At 58.2% G+C, this 15,694-nt stretch overlaps 1 protein-coding gene across 1 annotated transcript in view; it reads left to right on the top strand.

Annotated features, from left to right (window-relative positions):
• Positions 1–1,185: 1,185 nt before the first annotated feature.
• ZBTB46 (zinc finger and BTB domain containing 46) overlaps positions 1,186–15,694 on the top strand; it is a 63,590-nt gene continuing 49,081 nt past the window's right edge. Inside the window, exon 1 of the mRNA XM_040638604.1 lies at positions 1,186–1,246. The gene's annotated coding sequence lies outside the window, so the exon portion shown is untranslated. The remainder of the gene's footprint in view (positions 1,247–15,694) is intronic.

Raw genomic sequence — 15,694 nt, 5'->3', positions numbered from 1 at the left:
CTCACCTCCCTTCCCACCGCCGCGCCGGAGAGAGGAAGCGAGGTGGCCTTTGCCCCGCACAGGCTAGCCAGGAATGTGGGGCCACGCTTCCCATTCAGCCAGCCCGAGGGCTCGAGGACAGCGGGGGCGAGAAGGGACGCGCGCAGGGCCCATCCCGAGCAACACGGTTCCAGATCGTTTAAGGGGGTGTGGGGCAAGGCCCAGGCAGCTTGTTTCCCGCCCCTTCGCCGGGGCGCACCCGCACGGAATAGACAACGCGGCGCGAAGAACCCACGCGCGCAGCCGCCGGCGCTCCTAAGTTGCCCAAAACCAAAGCCCCAGGGGCAGGCACCGTCACGCGCGGCCCGCGCCCCGAGGTGCTCCCCTCCCTGGGCGCGCCGAGGTTCCCCGACGGCGCGAGCGCGCAGCGCCCAGGCCCTCTTCGGCCCCGCGCCCCAGCACAGCCGCGACCGCGCTTTGCAGCCGCACAGCGCGAGGTCCGCACAGCCGCCTGAGCAGGTGGGGAAGTCTCGAAGTTTGCGAGACGCGCCCGGCGAGACTGCGCATCGGGTCGTGGGGACAGCTTGTGGCCCGGGGACCCGCGCGCCCCCGAGGAACAGGCGCGTGGGCAACGCCGGGGTGCGCAGTAGAGGAAGGGGCTGGGGTGCCCTCGCCCCGAGCCTCATCTCGCGCAGGGGTGTACTGCCCGCCGCTGAGCGCCCCCGCGGGAACCCGCACGGGTGCTCAGAGACCCCCACGCCGCGCCGCCCCCGCCCCCCGCCAACCCAGGGGAGGGGGCTTCCCACAATGCCCAGCGAGCTCCAGCCCGCACTTCCGCTGTCCGGCCGCCCACGGCGGGGGGGGGGGCCGGAGGAACCGACCCCCGCCGCGGCCCCCGCCCGCCCCGCGGCGCCGAGCCCGGGGCCCAGCGAGGGGCGGCCGGCGGCCGGGCCGGCGGGGTAAACTGGCGGTGGCCGCGGCCCGGGCGCTGAGCGGGCCAATCAGCAGCGGCCGGGCGCGCGCCGGGGGCGGGGTCAGGGTCCGCAGGCGGGGGCAGCGCGGGCGGCGGGGGCCGCGGGGTTGGAGCGGGCGCGGGGGCGCGCGCCGGCCTGACGGACGGACGGACGGACAGACGGACGGAGCAGCCGAGGCGAGCGCGCAGCTCGGACCCGCCCGGACGCAGCGCTCGCCCGGCGGCGGCGGCGATCACCGGCGCCGGTCCGGCGGCCGCGGTGCCCGCCCTCGCCCGCGCCCCATGGGGTCACAGGTAAGCGGCGCCGGCTCATTGTCCGCGCGGCCGGGCAGGCGCATCGCGGCCGGGCCCGGCCGGGGCCGCTCCAAGCCCGGGCAGCTCCGAGTAGGAGCGCGCCCCCGCTGCCTGCCGCCCCGCGCCCCACTGCGCCCCGCCCCGCGGGGGCGCCCTCCTGGCGGCGATCGGCTAGCCCCGGCTGCGGCTCCGGGGGCGGCGGTGGCGACCCGGCCCGGCCCCCGCCGATCCCCAGCCCGGGTGGCTCGGGGCGGGGCGGGCGGGGGCGGCAGGTCCTCTGCGGGGCTGCGCGCGGAGGCGGCGGCGGCGGCGGCAGGGCTGCCCCGCGCCCCTCGCCCTCCGCGCCTCCTGCCGCCGCCGCCGCCGCGATCCCTCCCCCGTCACCTCCGAAAGGGGAATTTTCCAGCTGGTAATTTCTGCTGCGTCAACGCCCGGCCCCAGGAGGCAGCCCAGGGGCGTCCTGGCGCCCCCCGCCCGCGCCGTCCCGCGCGCCCCCCGCCCGCGCCTCGGAGCCGCACCCGGACCCGCCCGCGCCGAGTTTGCCAAGAGTCGGAACTGCGGGAGGTGGGCGCGGGCGGGTCCCCGCGCCCCACCAGGCCTTGGGGGTCATTGTCTCCCCCTGACGCCGGGCACCGGCCTCGTCTCCATTTTAATTGCTGGATGAACCAGGGCGCAGGGGCCTCGGGGCCGGGCGGCCAGAGGAGCGCGGAGGGGACGGGGCGCGCGGAGCGGCCAGGGGCGCGCGGAGCGGACGGGGCGCGCGGAGGGAGCCGGGTCCGCCGCGAGCCGTGTCTTTGTTTCTCCGTAAATAGACATGTCAGTTTCACAGGGTAGCACGAGTCACTGTCTGACAACTCAATCCGATGGCAAATGGGGAATTTTCTACGCCAGGAGGAGGGCTGTGGCTAGTTGGGGTTCCCCCGGCCCCGCTAACAAATTTATTATTTGTAGGTTTAACGGACCACGCACAATAGGGCTGGACCGAGGAGCCTGGGTACAAACCAAAAGGGGTGAAGAACAGATATTTTCTGACACCGAGGAAATATAAACAAAAGAAAGTTTGACAGAGATTCTCAGCGAATTTCCTCACGCTTTCGGTGCTACAATCTCAGCGACGCATTTGTCGAGGATTACAGTGGCAAGATTGTTATCAGCATTGTTTAAAGAAATGCTAATTAGGCAACGCGTTTTGCAAACTGCTGGGCGCGGACACCTGTGCACGGAGGGCTCGCGCGCATTTTAATTGTGTCATTTGTAGAATCTTTCATATTGGATATATTATCAAAGCTAACTTTCCGTTTGGGTAACAGACTTGTGGATTCACTCTGTGGCTGGCCCCGCTCGCTGCCTGTACAAGGCAGTATTTCCACTCTGCAAGAATGGAAAATGGTTCGTTCATCAAAAGGAAATTTGGAGAAGGGTTTTTCACATGAATAATGAAGTAAACAGTAGTCTTTTACCATAGTAGAATCCTTCTTCTTGGTTTGTTTTGTGATAGTTTTAGATATTTTGAACTGAAAACTTTGGGATGCCTTGTTATTCCAGAAAGGATTAAGTGAATTATTAGGCGTACCTAGGCAAAAGTTGGTGAGATTTAAGCCCTGGGTCCGCTATGAAGCTAGTGATCATCTTCATATCCTTTACTGAAGGAGGGAGGGGTTGGTTATTGAGTTTTCTTTAGGAGATGGTGGAATGTACTCACTTTAGGCTCTTCAGAAGCCCCAAATTCCGCCTTTCCTGGAGGCCAGCCTTGGGACAACATTTATTTAAGCCTCTCATTGACCTCATCCTAGATGTAAGAATTTTGATTTGATGAGATAATTTCTGCTCAGGGTTAGCTGTTTTCCGTTTGAAAATGCGTTGTTCCTGTGCTCAGAGCTCATCCACTCTGGTGTTCAGGACTGGCTGGCTGTTGCCCGCGGGGGCACCCACCCTCTTTGAGGCTCTGTCCCCATTCAGTTATCCAGGGCGGTTCCTTGCCCCTCTGTCGGCTGTGGCCCCTTGGCCCCGGGACACCTGTGTTCCGACACACAGTAGCACAGAGAGGGTGGGGCAAGCTCCTGGAAACGGCAAGCCCACTCCGGGATTGGAGGAAATCCTCATGCCTGACGTCCTTTCACTGTCACACGGGGTGTTATTTACAAACATGTTACACAAAATTAAGTTTTAACAGAGTGAACTTTCCAACATTGTCCTTATGTGGGGCTTTTCGAATTAAGAGAAATTGGGCCACTCTGTCCCTGTGGTGTGTGTTTCTGGGACAGCTGTACAGAATTTCTGCTTTGTTCTCTACCAGAGGTCTTAGACCAGCCTCTCAGCGCCAAGGAGACCCATTTAGTGCTCGGTGTTTAGCAAGGGCCACAGCCCGGGAGCCTGTGCTAGTTCTTCTCTGTGCCCAGGAGCCTCCTTGTCCCCCTCGCACCCCGTGTCACAGCACCTGCCCCCGCAGTCCCCTCTCCTGGGGGTTCCGTATTCCTCCGTGACTCCTGTTCTCATAAGTATGTAGACTTTTTCTTCCTTCTGACCTAACGTATTTAATCTTAAATTCTGTTCAGCGATGGCAGATTGGCAAGAATTCCCCTGTGTGTCTGCCCCCTCCCCTGGAAAAAGAGGTCCTTCCTGTTGCTACGAGTTGGCTTTAATGGCCCGACTGCTAGGAATAAGTGGATGATTAAAAATCTCTATTGAGGCCACAGGACTGATGTTAAGTGTTTGAAACACTGCCTCGGCCTGATCATGGTTCCGATGTCCTCTGCCCCCAGCTCTGGGTGTGGCGTGGCTGGGGTCTCACACCATGAGGTCAGGGAAGGTTTTCTCTCTTTCTGCCATTCCAGCCTAAATACTTTGTGTATCTTATATCTGCACACTCAGGCTTTGTGTTCTGGTCTGCTGGCGATGGTACAGTACGGCCTGGGATATTATTTGTAGATGAAAAAGTTGTGGAAAAGAGAAGTAACCTTTCCTTACAAACTAAAAAGGTGTTAGTTCAAAGATAAAAGGAGCGAGGCTGGTCCAATGCGATCTTAGTATGATTTACACAGAGTTTTCTGCTGAATTTCTTTTTTTTTTTTTTAAAGATTTTATTTATTTATTCAACAGAGATAGAGACAGCCAGCGAGAGAGGGAACACAAGCAGGGGGAGTGGGAGAGGAAGAAGCACGCTCATAGCAGAGAAGCCTGATGTGGGGTTCGATCCCGGAACGCCGGGATCACGCCCTGAGCCGAAGGCAGACGCTTAACCGCTGTGCCACCCAGGCGCCCCTCTGCTGAATTTCTTATCAACAATGCTGTTAAGTCGTTTTCAGATTGAAAAATTACTAAATACTTTTTAACATCATTTGGACTCAAAAATTGCTAACCTAGGTATTTTAGAATAGGAATCAAGGGATAACGTTCACATATTTTTAACAGCATTTACAGAGCTTTTGTGTCTTGACAGGTGTGTGTTTGAGCCACATTAGAGAGACGTTCCCAGGGCTTCTCGCTCATGACAACTCTTGGGCATTGTCGAGGACCTGCGATGGGACAGGTCCTTTGGGACAGGTCGGGGACAGAGTTTCTGCAGGGCATTGGTGATCTGTTGGGATCAGTCGAGCATTCCTCAGACACAAGAACCACTAATGTGTGACCCATTGTAGGTGAGAAATGCTAGTGAAACAGCTCCAGAGCTTGGGGTGGGAGGGGGGCAGAGTGCAAACCACCTGGTGGGGAAGGGGGTGTCTGAAACCCTAAAGGCCGCTGGAGGGAAAGGGCATCGGTGTAGACTCCTACCCTGTCGGGCACTGACCCTCTGGGTCCAGACCTTGTGGAGCGAATTCTGTTGTGACCTCTGCTTTGCCGAGCGTGGGTGGCTAGTGAGAGGGCAGGACTGCAGGACCAGGCGGCTTCTGGGGGCCGTTGGCAGTGATAGCAGTTTCAGATCCCGCCTCCCACAGTGGCACACAGGCCACTCCGTGTCTTTTGGAAGAGCCGCGGGGAAGTGGTCCCTTGTGGGGCAGATTTTACACCTCTTCCTCCGTTCTGTCAGCAGGGAGGTCTTTCCACTTGCCAGCAAAACTAAGAAGATCCACGCGTGTGTGAGAATAGTCACTTTTTAAAATGGCCTCATTTATAAGGAATTTGGACAGCCTTGCTACTCACGTGGGTGCGAGTTCTTCTCTGTCTCCCCCTGCGCTTCCCTCCCCTCCCATCGAATCTGCAGCTTTCTGCAGAAAGTGAGGCCTCTCGCCCATGGCGGAACCCTTCCCCTTCACCGGCTCAGGTGCAAGCAAGGTCCCACAGCACCCTCCTCTTCCTTTGTAGAAAGAAAGTAGGCACCTCGGTGTCTTGGGCCACATACGGAGGGTTTAAGAACCCCAGTGTCAGGAGCCGTCTCGGTGAAAGATGGACGCACCGCAGGGGCACCATGGCTGATGGGGCTTTGCACAAGTCACCTTCTTAGTCCGTGTGTGTGGGGGTCACCTGGCGAGTGGAGGGTCTGACCTGTGGTCTTCCGTCCATCCCACTCTGAACGTTCCATCCCACTGTCATGCTTGAGGCACAGAGAGCGGAATGACTGATGGTCTTGGTTGGGCAGACCCAGCATCGACCTGCCTGCAGAGTTGGTCCTTGGTTTCCGGGGTGTTGAGGGGCGGATGCAGACAGATGGGCTTTCTAGAAGCGCACTCACGTCATCCACTACCCGGCCCGCCTGGCAGAGGATGGTGTGTGAAGGGAGCAGCACGCTGGCGCAGCACCGAGAGCTGTCTTCAGGGTGGGGAAGCCCAGCGTGGTGGGGACTGGGCAGCTCAGTACAGCTGGAGTGTGGGCCAGAGCGGGGTCAAAACAGCATCGTGGGGGTGACCCAGAGGAGCCGGGAGGAGGATGACGAGCGCCTTTGGGCACCTGTGGCTTTGGGTGGTGTCATGAGCACTGATCCGTAGTCTGTGGTCTTCTCGTCTCCATGTGGCCCTAGTTGAATCTTAAAACGGTTGATTTTCCTTTCTCATCCCATCCCATTTAAAGTCGCGAGGCTTCTGAGCTGTACCTTTTTATTTAGGAAGCTCAAAGTCAGCTTGGGAAATTTGGAGAGAAGCAGAAATTGCTCAGCTAATTTCGAGGTGGAGAAGGCGGTGCCTGTGAAGGGTAGCAGTTTGCCCAGGATTCACGGGGACACAGGCCTTTCCTCATCCTGCAGACCCGCTGCGGGTCTGGCCGTAGTCCCGTGCCCCGGGGGGGAACCTGCCCAGACCTTGTTGAGTCAGATGCTGTCCTTCCCTGTGGGCCTGATGCTTGGACGCACCTCGCGTGCGGTCATCGCGGGGGGGGGGGCGTGGGCCTGAGCGGGTGCAGCGTGTCTCGGTCCCCTCCCTCGTGTTTCTCGTGTGTGTGCAGGGAGGTCGGCACCGCTGGGTGTTTCCCAAACAGCAGTGGGTGGCAGCGTCATTTCACGGTGCACGTTTGGGTCCGGGCGCTGGAGCACGGGGAGCCGCCGTCTGTTGTGGGACCGAGCCCGTGTTGGTGGCTGACCAGGGAGGTCCCAGTGATTACAGCGAGACGGCCTCTGCATTCTTCTCCCAGGGCCTGAGAGCCCCTCAGTGCGTGGCCCGGCTGCAGGCAGGGGTGCAGGGAGGCTCCCGCAGCCTTCCACGAGCCCTCTTGGGGGTGGTGTGCCCCCCCCCCCGACTGGCCAACAGGCCGACACCCCCCTCTCGCAGAGGCTGGGCTTGTTGCCGGCTTCCAGACTCAGGAGTTGGCCGGGTGGCCCCGCCCTCATCGGCACCCCTGCCCCCCCCCCAGCCCCTGCGGCTGGTGGTGGGAGCGCCTCATTTCTCCCATTTTCGTTTTGGGTGTCTCTCAGTCCTGCCCGGTCAGCACTTCCTCCATCCGCTTCTGAGACGTTAAAGGTGGGAGTTTCCCTGTACAAAGCTTCTGAGATGAGAGAAAGTTGAGGATGTGAGGTCTTGCAGCCCGGATCCTCACGGCTGCTGAGTGCTTGGGGCCGGCTGCAGGGTCGTCTTCTGTGCTCGGCATTTTTAGTAACATTGCAAAGGTGTCACTGTTACTGGCCGTGTGACCGTCTGTAATATTGTATTTCTGAAGAGAAACTGAAGGAGTCAGGACATTAATTTTTGTAAAGATTTTATGTATTGGAGAGAGAGACAGAGAGATTGCGAGCAGGGGCAGAGCGGAGGGAGACAGAATCTCCAGCGGGCTCCCCACCGAGCGCAGAGCCCGGCGCGGGGCTCAGTCCCACAACCCTGAGATCATGCCCTGAGCCGAAATCAAGAGTCGGACGCTCACCCGACGGAGCCCCCCAGCACCCCAGGAGTCGGGACATTTCGGAGCGCACGGACGCTCACTAGACAAAAGCTGAGGGTCCTGTCCAGAGTGAGGGGATCCTGTTCGGGTCATCTCACGGCGAGCACTTCGGTAGTTCTGTCCAGCATATTGAGGTCCACATGCTCATCATAGGTTACCTTTCCGTCTTGGCTTCTGCTTACGCACGGGTAACTCCATGAATGGAAGCTTACGTGTTTTTCCACGAGGATACGGTTGTTTTCCTGCACCTGTGGTGATAAAGAGACACATTTCTGTATTATGTCATCGCTTTTATGTCATTTTGTGTGAAGACTTTTTTTTTGCTTCGACCTCGGAGTATTTTGAAGACCTTTTTGGGGCTCCTTAGCAGACACGGTCTCCACAGGGACAGTACACGCATGTCCGTGACTGGCCCACCGGGAGGCTGAACAAAGTGGTTTTTAATATTCGGTAAGCTTGACTTTCTCGGTTTCATTCTTATGTTGGCAGAATGAGACCAGAACAAGGAGTGAAAAGGTGACACTGTCTTTGGACGTCCCTTTGAGTCCAAAAGTTGGTTTAACAGGGGGCACCCAGCTGTCTCAGTTGAAAGAGCATTCTAGAGGCGCCTGGGTGGCTCAGCTGGTGAAGCGTCTGCCTTTGGCTCAGGTCACAATCCCAGGGTCCTGGGATCGAGTCCTGCATCAGGCTCCTTGCTCAGCGGGGAGTCTGCCTCTCCCTCTGCCTGCTGCTCCCCCTCCCCGTGCCCTCTCTCTCTGACAAATAAACAAATAAAATCTTAAAAAAAAAAAAAAAGGAAGAGCATTCTCCTCTTCATCTCAGGGTTATGAGTTCAACTCCCGCTTCAGGAGTAGAGATTACTTAAACTTAAAAATATTAAAAAGAGAGAGAGAAATTGGTTTAATATCTGTCCACTGAACATGATTGGACCACGTAGTGAACAGCCCACGTAGTGAACAGTCCATGTGGTGAACAGTCCACGTACTGAACAGTGCACATAGTGAAGAGCCCACGTAGTGAACAGTCCACGTAGTGAACAGCCCACATGGTGAACAGTCCACATGGTGAACAGCCCACGTGGTGAAGAGCCCACGTACTGAACAGCCCATGTGGTGAAGAGCCCACGTGGTGAACAATCCATGTACTGAACAGCCCACGTGGTGAACAGCCCACGTGGTGAAGAGCCCATGTACTGAACAGCCCACGTGGTGAACAGTCCATGTACTGAACAGCCCACGTGGTGAATAGTCCATGTACTGAACAGCCCACGTGGTGAACAGTCCATGTACTAAACAGCCCACGTGGTGAACAGCCCACGTGGTGAACAGTCCACGTAGTGAACAGTCCACGTAGTGAAGAGTCAAGGTGCGACCTGCAGTCTTGAACTTGGCTTCTCCTCTGCTCCAGCTTCTGGGCTGCCGCTGGAGCTGTGTTTCCTCAGCCTGGTGGAAGCTCCACCCTCCACAAACCCTGCGTGAGTGACGGGTGGGTGGAGTGACGGGTGGGTGGGAAGGTCAGCCGCGGTACTAAGGCGTTCTCACTACGGAGAGAGCCGTGAGTGTTCTCGAGGTGTGCGTGTGCTCTCGGGGCCCGAGGAGCAGGTTAGGAAGGGTCAGTACCCGGAAGCACAGAGGCCGGTGGTCAGCCAAATGCCAGATGTGCTTCGCTCTTTTCCTCAGAGACCAGGACACACGCCGTCCGTGGAGAAGGCGCAGCAGGGCAGAGCCCCACCTCCTCAGCTTCCCGCCACACCCCTGAGTCTGCTCAACATCATTCAGGATCACCTTTTTACTTGAACTGATCTTGGCCTTGTCTTGAGCGAGAATAGCCATGAAACCATGAGTCTGATGTCTTGGCTGCTTTTTTGGGTACACACTGAGATGACCTTGTGACTCTCAGTATGGATTTGGGTTTGTCCGGGAGCCGGCCGGAAGCTGGCCTTGGCATCACGGTGTGTGCGGACCACCCCTGGGGGCTTTGGGATACACTGGGGTCTACCCTTCTCTGCAGAGCTGCCTCTGCTCCGTGCCTCTGGAGTGGCCCACACTTCCCTTCTCGGGCTCAGGCGGGCACATGGTGTGCTCCCCACGTTGCCCTCGGCAGCCTGCTGGGGAAGGACCCGTGCTTGGGCCCCGGCCACAGAGCCTCGGGCAGCTGAGTGGCTGCCCTGCCTTCCGGTCCTACCTGGGGATCCCAAAGGCCAGCAGCTTTGCCACATGGCTTTCCCGGGTGAAGGACAGACTGTATCGGTGGTTCTCACCGCGGAGCCCCTGGAGAGCCTCCCCGCACACTGCTGAGTTGGGTGGGGTGGGTGCTGGTGACACAGGACTAGGGGAAGGAACCCTTCCTGCCACGTGTCGGACAGCCACAAAGGGAGCAGTCGGTGTCAGTTAGGTCGCTGCTGGTCAGAGTTTCCTGGGACTGTCTTAACAAAGAACCACAGACCTGTGTCTACACAGTAGAGGTTCGTTGGCTCAGAGTCTGGGAGGCCAGAGGCCTAAATCCAAGTGTGGGCAGGGCCACACTCTGCAAAGGCTGCAGCGAGACTCCTCTTGCCTCGTCCGGGGCTGGCGTGTGCCAGCAATCCGGGCTGTTCCTTGGCCTTTGGGTGCTTTGCTCCAGCCTCTCCGGCCCTGTTCTCATGGCCTCCTCCCCCGTGTGTCTATATCAGTCATACTGAATCAGGGTCCACCATAATGACCTCCCCTTAACTTGATGACACCTGCAGAGACCTATTTCCAAACGAGGTCACACTCACAGGTGCGGGGGTCAGGACTTGAGTGTGGCTTTCTGTGGGCCGTGATCTGTCCCCGGTGTGTGGGCACCCGTGTCTCTCGGTCCTGCGTGGTGCATGCTTCTCTGGTCAGCCGTTGTCCCTCCTGGGAATGGCATAGCAGACGTGGCAGGTGAGAGTGTGCGGCAAGCCTGTACCCGGCCCCACGCCTGCCCCAAGCAGGGCCCTTGTCGGCCGACACGTCCTTCCAGGGAAGTGACAGAGACGGGCCTCGGAGACACAGATAACCACGCCTTCTGTGGACAGGTGTGGCGGGACCCAGTCTGGGGGGCAGTGACTGGGGTCATGCACTTTTGGGTGGCAGAGGGTAGGAATAGAGCAAAGGGTACTCAGTGGGGGCAGTTGGGGCGGCCAGAGCAGGTGGTGAGGCCCCTCTGGGCACCTGTCCTTGTGCAGCTGAACGTACCTGTGCTGACCTGCCCCGCCCGGCCAGAGTCAGGCAGCTCGTGGGACCCATCTTTCCAGAATGTTTTTAATGCTTCCCCTAAGATACGCCAGAAGACGAGGGACAGCAGCTATTGAAACACAGTCTTTAAATGCAGAAAACCTGCTCTTGTTTTGAAGTAACACGTCAAACGATGTCGTTATGTGGCGGGTCGGAAGCTCCTGATTGTGCGCCGTGAGGGCCGGAGTGTTCTGTGGTGCCTGCAGCAACTGGGGCATGTGAACGTGGCTGTTGTGGTTGGTTGTCCACATTCACAGAGGTGTTGTCCCTCTACCGTGGACCCTGAGGTCACCAGGAGGGTTGGAGGTCATTTAAGGAGCTCAGGTGCTGCGTGCTCCCTGGGCAGTCTGGCGGGGTGGTCACTGCTGTCACTTCCATTCACGCCCACGGCCACCCCACGAGTAGCGGCCCCGACGGGGGACGGAGCAGAGGCCCCTGCAGACTTGTGCGGGGCGTGACCTGCGTGTCTGGAGCCGTGGTCTGCAGGATCCGACACCAGATCAGAGTCTCTCACGCATCTGCATCCCTGAATCACAGATTCTCCCGAAACTGGAAAAGCTCTGTGGTTCTTCCATAACCTCAGTTTTAGATACATGCCTTGGACGTCTTCAGATAGGCACAGAATGGGAGACAATGTCCGTCACCCAGTGGCAGTGGTTCCTGCTGCTCGGCTCCTCCCGCCTCTTTGCTTTCCCTCCTGTCATGCTCCGGTGTTTCACGCACACTTGAAGGGCTCTGGCCAGCGAGCGTGGCTGCACGCGCACTTGTGCACCAGCAGCACTTCTCCGCGGCCACGCCTGGCCTGGGCTCCGTGCTCCGCTGGAGCCGTGCATCTTCCCTGCGGGACCAGAGTCTGAGCGTGTCCACCGGAAGTGGCGCCTCTGAAATCTCGTTCATTCTGTTTTGTCGTGTTTATCTGTTGAGAAATTGGAGCTGCTGGTGCGGAGCGTTGGCCTCGTTGGCTGCATCTGTGACCTTGGGAAGCCCCTCCCTGTTCCTCTGCGAGGGTCTGTAAGAGCAGGCGCGGTGCGTGGGGCCGTGCGCGTGGCGCTCAGCACCGGCAGTGCAGTCATGACGCGAACGTCAGGATTTTCAGTTCAGGGGCCCTGGGCGGCTCAGTCGGGTAAGCGTCCAGCTCTTGGTCTCGGCTCGGTCGTGGTCTCGGGTTGGAGGGGCCCCCAGAGCTCGCTCCCACTGCCCTGAGATCACGACCTGAGCCAAAACCAAGTCAGGCGCTCACCCGACTGAGCCGCCCAGGGCCCCTGTGTGCTTTGTGTCTAGGAGATGTACGTGGAATTTGCAAGATAATTATCACATAAGCTTTATTTTAAAATTTAAGGTTTGTCACTGGTTAATAAAGCATAGGAGCATCTCGTAGGTTTGGTTGTCAGCGGGGACGCCGCACTTCATAGGAGCATCTCGTAGGTTTGGTTGTCAGCGGGGACGCCGCACTTCTCTTTAAGTTGATTTTCATTTAGTTTTCTCTAAAACAAATGAAATTCACCCTGCCTCTCTCTTTTACGTGGGAAAAGCGGGTGTAGTTTTGCTTGAGTTTGAACTTTCCTGTTACTGAGAGAGTTTGCTGCAAAGGGTCACCGTGGCGACGGGTCGATGCCAGCGCTAGTCTGGAGTTTGAGCGCGGCAGGTCTTTCCTTTTGAATAGTTTCATGCTTCTCGTTTTCTGTGCGGTCGTGAGCTATTTTTGCCTTAGTTTTTTTCCCAGATAAGTCATTTTTACCTAGAGCCAGTAGTGGGTCCGAGGAGTGTGCGAGCTGGTCCCTCCGGAGCAGCGGGAGCGGGCGGAGTCGACGCGTGGCTGAGCGCCGGGGGTTCGCTCCTACAGCTCCTGTGTCGTGAGGAGAACGTCGGCAGAGCTGGGGAGGAAGATGGTTTGCTCACCCATCGCTGTTCACACGCAGTTTCCTGAGTCCTCAGAAGATGAGAGGCCACGGCCGTGCTCCTGTGGTCTCCCTCCTCTGACCCCAGCGAGCGTGGAGTCTGGCCGGGTTAGCCTCCAGTCAGGACTCAGCGGGCCTGACGCGGCCTGGGGACGCCGACTGGCTTGCCCCTTGTGCTCACAGGCTAGCGTGTATGACCGTCACTCATGCCATCCTGCTCAAGGTCACTTAGCTGCCACCCCCTTTCCTGGACCGCCAGTCCGTGAACGATGTCACCGAGTTCAAGGGGACCCGAGAGGTGTCAGCAGGTGCCATCCCCTTTGTCTGAGCGCAGAGGGAAATACTAGTAGAGAAAATGACGGTCGGACGGCCTGAACCCAGGGCCCCACTGAGGAATTTCCTTTTGCTTCTTAGAAGTCAGAGTCGGGGTCCTGGGGCTGTGGCAGCCGCTCTGTGCCACGTGGTCGGGGGTGTGGGCAGGAAGGAGCAGGCTGTGTTCTCCTCAGGGGGGACCCTGCTCCACGCGGTTCTAAGGGTGCAGATGAGCCATGGGCCCTGCAGGGTTCTGGGACCCACGGAGGCAGACGGTCCTCGGTCCCGTTAGGAAGATTTGTGAAAGTCATGCACGGGCTCCCCCGTGGTGTTTCCAACCCACAGATGGGCGTGAAGACGGGTACGTGTGGATTTCTCTTGTACCTGTGCTGGAGTCCTCCTCCTGGACGTTAATTTCATACGTGTTTTCCTGCTCCCTGCCAGTGTTGGGTACGTTCATCTTTTGTCTTTGAGTTTTATGGAAAAGCGGCTGGCTTTGGAGGGACGCGGGAGATGTGAGCAAGCATCTCAGGGTCCATGTTTTCAGCTGTCATTTCTTTCCACTTACTTATTACAAATTTCTGAGCGTCAGTGTAAATAACATTTATCGTAACTCTAAGCTGGGTTTCGCTCAGTTTTCACAGGCCGTATTCTTCTCCGCTGTTTTCTGGCTGTCAGGCGTTCGGGTCGTTTCTGGCTTCTTGCTATTATAAATAGCAGTGCTAGCAATGTCTTTGAACAAATTAGCATTTGGGGTCATTTCCTCGGGTAGAATTTCCCAAAAGTAGAATTACTGGTCAGCGATGCACACGTCTCGTCTCACCACGTGCTGTGGCCTGTGCTCCAGAAAGACCGTGGCTTCTGGTTCTGTGGTGGCCCGTGACCACCATTCCTGGGTTGTACGACTTCGTGTTAATTTTTCAGCTTCATAAATGCAGACTTTTTCTTGGAGATCTTTTCTCAGAATCTGGTAGTTTCCCCAGTTTCCTAAAGGCCTTGCCCAGACACCTTTGAAGGTTTGTTTAGGTCCCAGGATTAACTTTGACACTGGCTGTGGGGCTCGCCTAGCACCCCTGCCAAGACCAGCCTCAGGTGTCCTCCTGATGGGGGCTGGGGACAGGAGCGTGGGGTAGATTTGGTGATGAACATAGATGGTGCCTGGGCTGTGTGGCACAGACCCTTGTCCCTGAGGGCTTTGTCATACAGGGTGCCCACCACCCCACGAGTGTGTCCTGGATCCCTGACCCCGAGCTGGTACCGTTCCTGCAGCAGGGCTGGGAGGATGGCAGAACCACCAGGACCCCTCCCTGGGGGCGGCCCAGAGAGCCAGCACTTTCCGAGCCCACTTCCTTCAGCTGTGGTCACTGCCAGCAGGGCAGACCTGGAGAGCCCCTCGTGTGCCCGCCCCATCCCCAGAGCACCGAGTAGTCCCCCTCGAAACCCAGGTCTTTCCTTGTGAATCGGGAGTTTCATTTCTTAAAGTGCCTTGGGGCTGGTCCCAGCCCAGCCCTTGACAGAGAGGGGCTTTCCCTGGGAGAGGCCCTGTCTCCCTTAGGTGTCAGAGAGGGGGGACAGGATGCCTTAAGCCTCCCCTCTGCCCCTCAGCCCAAGCCCACAGCTTGCCCAGGGAGGAAAAACCAGCCGCTCCCCCAGGGCTCCTTTCATGAGGCCCCCCCACCTCAGGGCCTGCTGGCCAGCTCAGCCCCAGCTTGGCCCCAGCTCGGCCTCCTGTCTTCATCACATGCCCCTGCCTTGGGCCCCTGCAGCCTGGCCTGTGCCCCCAGCTGGTGCTGCCCTGAGTCGGGGGACTCCGCGGGCCGCTGTGGGGCATGCCGGGGACCTCTGTGATCTGTTCATTGCCGAGACCCGGCCAGTTCCGGGACTGGCGTATTGTTGATGTCCGTGTGAGTTAGGGGAGCTGATTGATCCATCCCGGGGGCCACGCGGTGGGGTAGGGCTCGTCTCAGGCCCCGGCTGCCGCTGCGTCCCTGCTCTGGCCATGACTGTTGGCTCACTCAGCAGCCGTCTGTCTGTCCGTCCTTCATTTGTTCGGTGTGTAATGAGTGCTTACCTGGGAAAGGCCCGTGGTGTCTGCAGAAATGAGAGCCGTACTTGGAAACACGTCGGATTAGCCGGCTGAAATTCTGTTGGGTACCAGAGCCACACTGTGCTGGGTCCCGCGGTGCAGAGGGGGCTCGCGCTGTCTGCTGCCCGCCTAAAACGTTCGCAGAGACATGGCTCTGAACCATGCCCTCCAGCTTGCTCCGGGCGATCCAGGCCCAGGGGTTCGGGAGCCGGACCCCTGTGCGCGGACGGCCCCTCTGGTTTGCAAGTGCACAACTTCTCAGGCAAGTGTAGCTAATTAAAGGTGTACCGTTTGACTGGATGTGAACAAATGTTGCGAAATGTTTCAGACGGGTCTGTCCGGTTCGGGCTAGATGGGAGTTCTCTGAATTATTCTTACAACTTTTCGAGTAGTTGCGAAGTGTTTCAAAAAGAAAGTTGAACAAGGCTGACCGAGGGCTTCGTCTGCTGCCTGGGAGGAGGCCCTGCTTCTCTCTCCTTTCCCAGGTGGGCTCTGTTCTTGTCTTGGTGGCAGGGAGCACAGTGTGTAGGGTTCATCTTTCAGGTTTGACATTCACAGAAATAGTTTTCCTGACTTGTGAAGCTGATCAGCTTTCTTTTTAAGAAAAAAAAAA

This window comes from Ursus maritimus, unplaced genomic scaffold (assembly GCF_017311325.1).
Source record: "Ursus maritimus isolate PB19 unplaced genomic scaffold, ASM1731132v1 scaffold_22, whole genome shotgun sequence".
NCBI classification, from domain to species: Eukaryota; Metazoa; Chordata; class Mammalia; order Carnivora; family Ursidae; genus Ursus; species Ursus maritimus.
The sequence above is the reverse complement of the archived record's forward strand: the minus strand, read 5'-3'. Positions and strand labels throughout refer to the sequence as shown.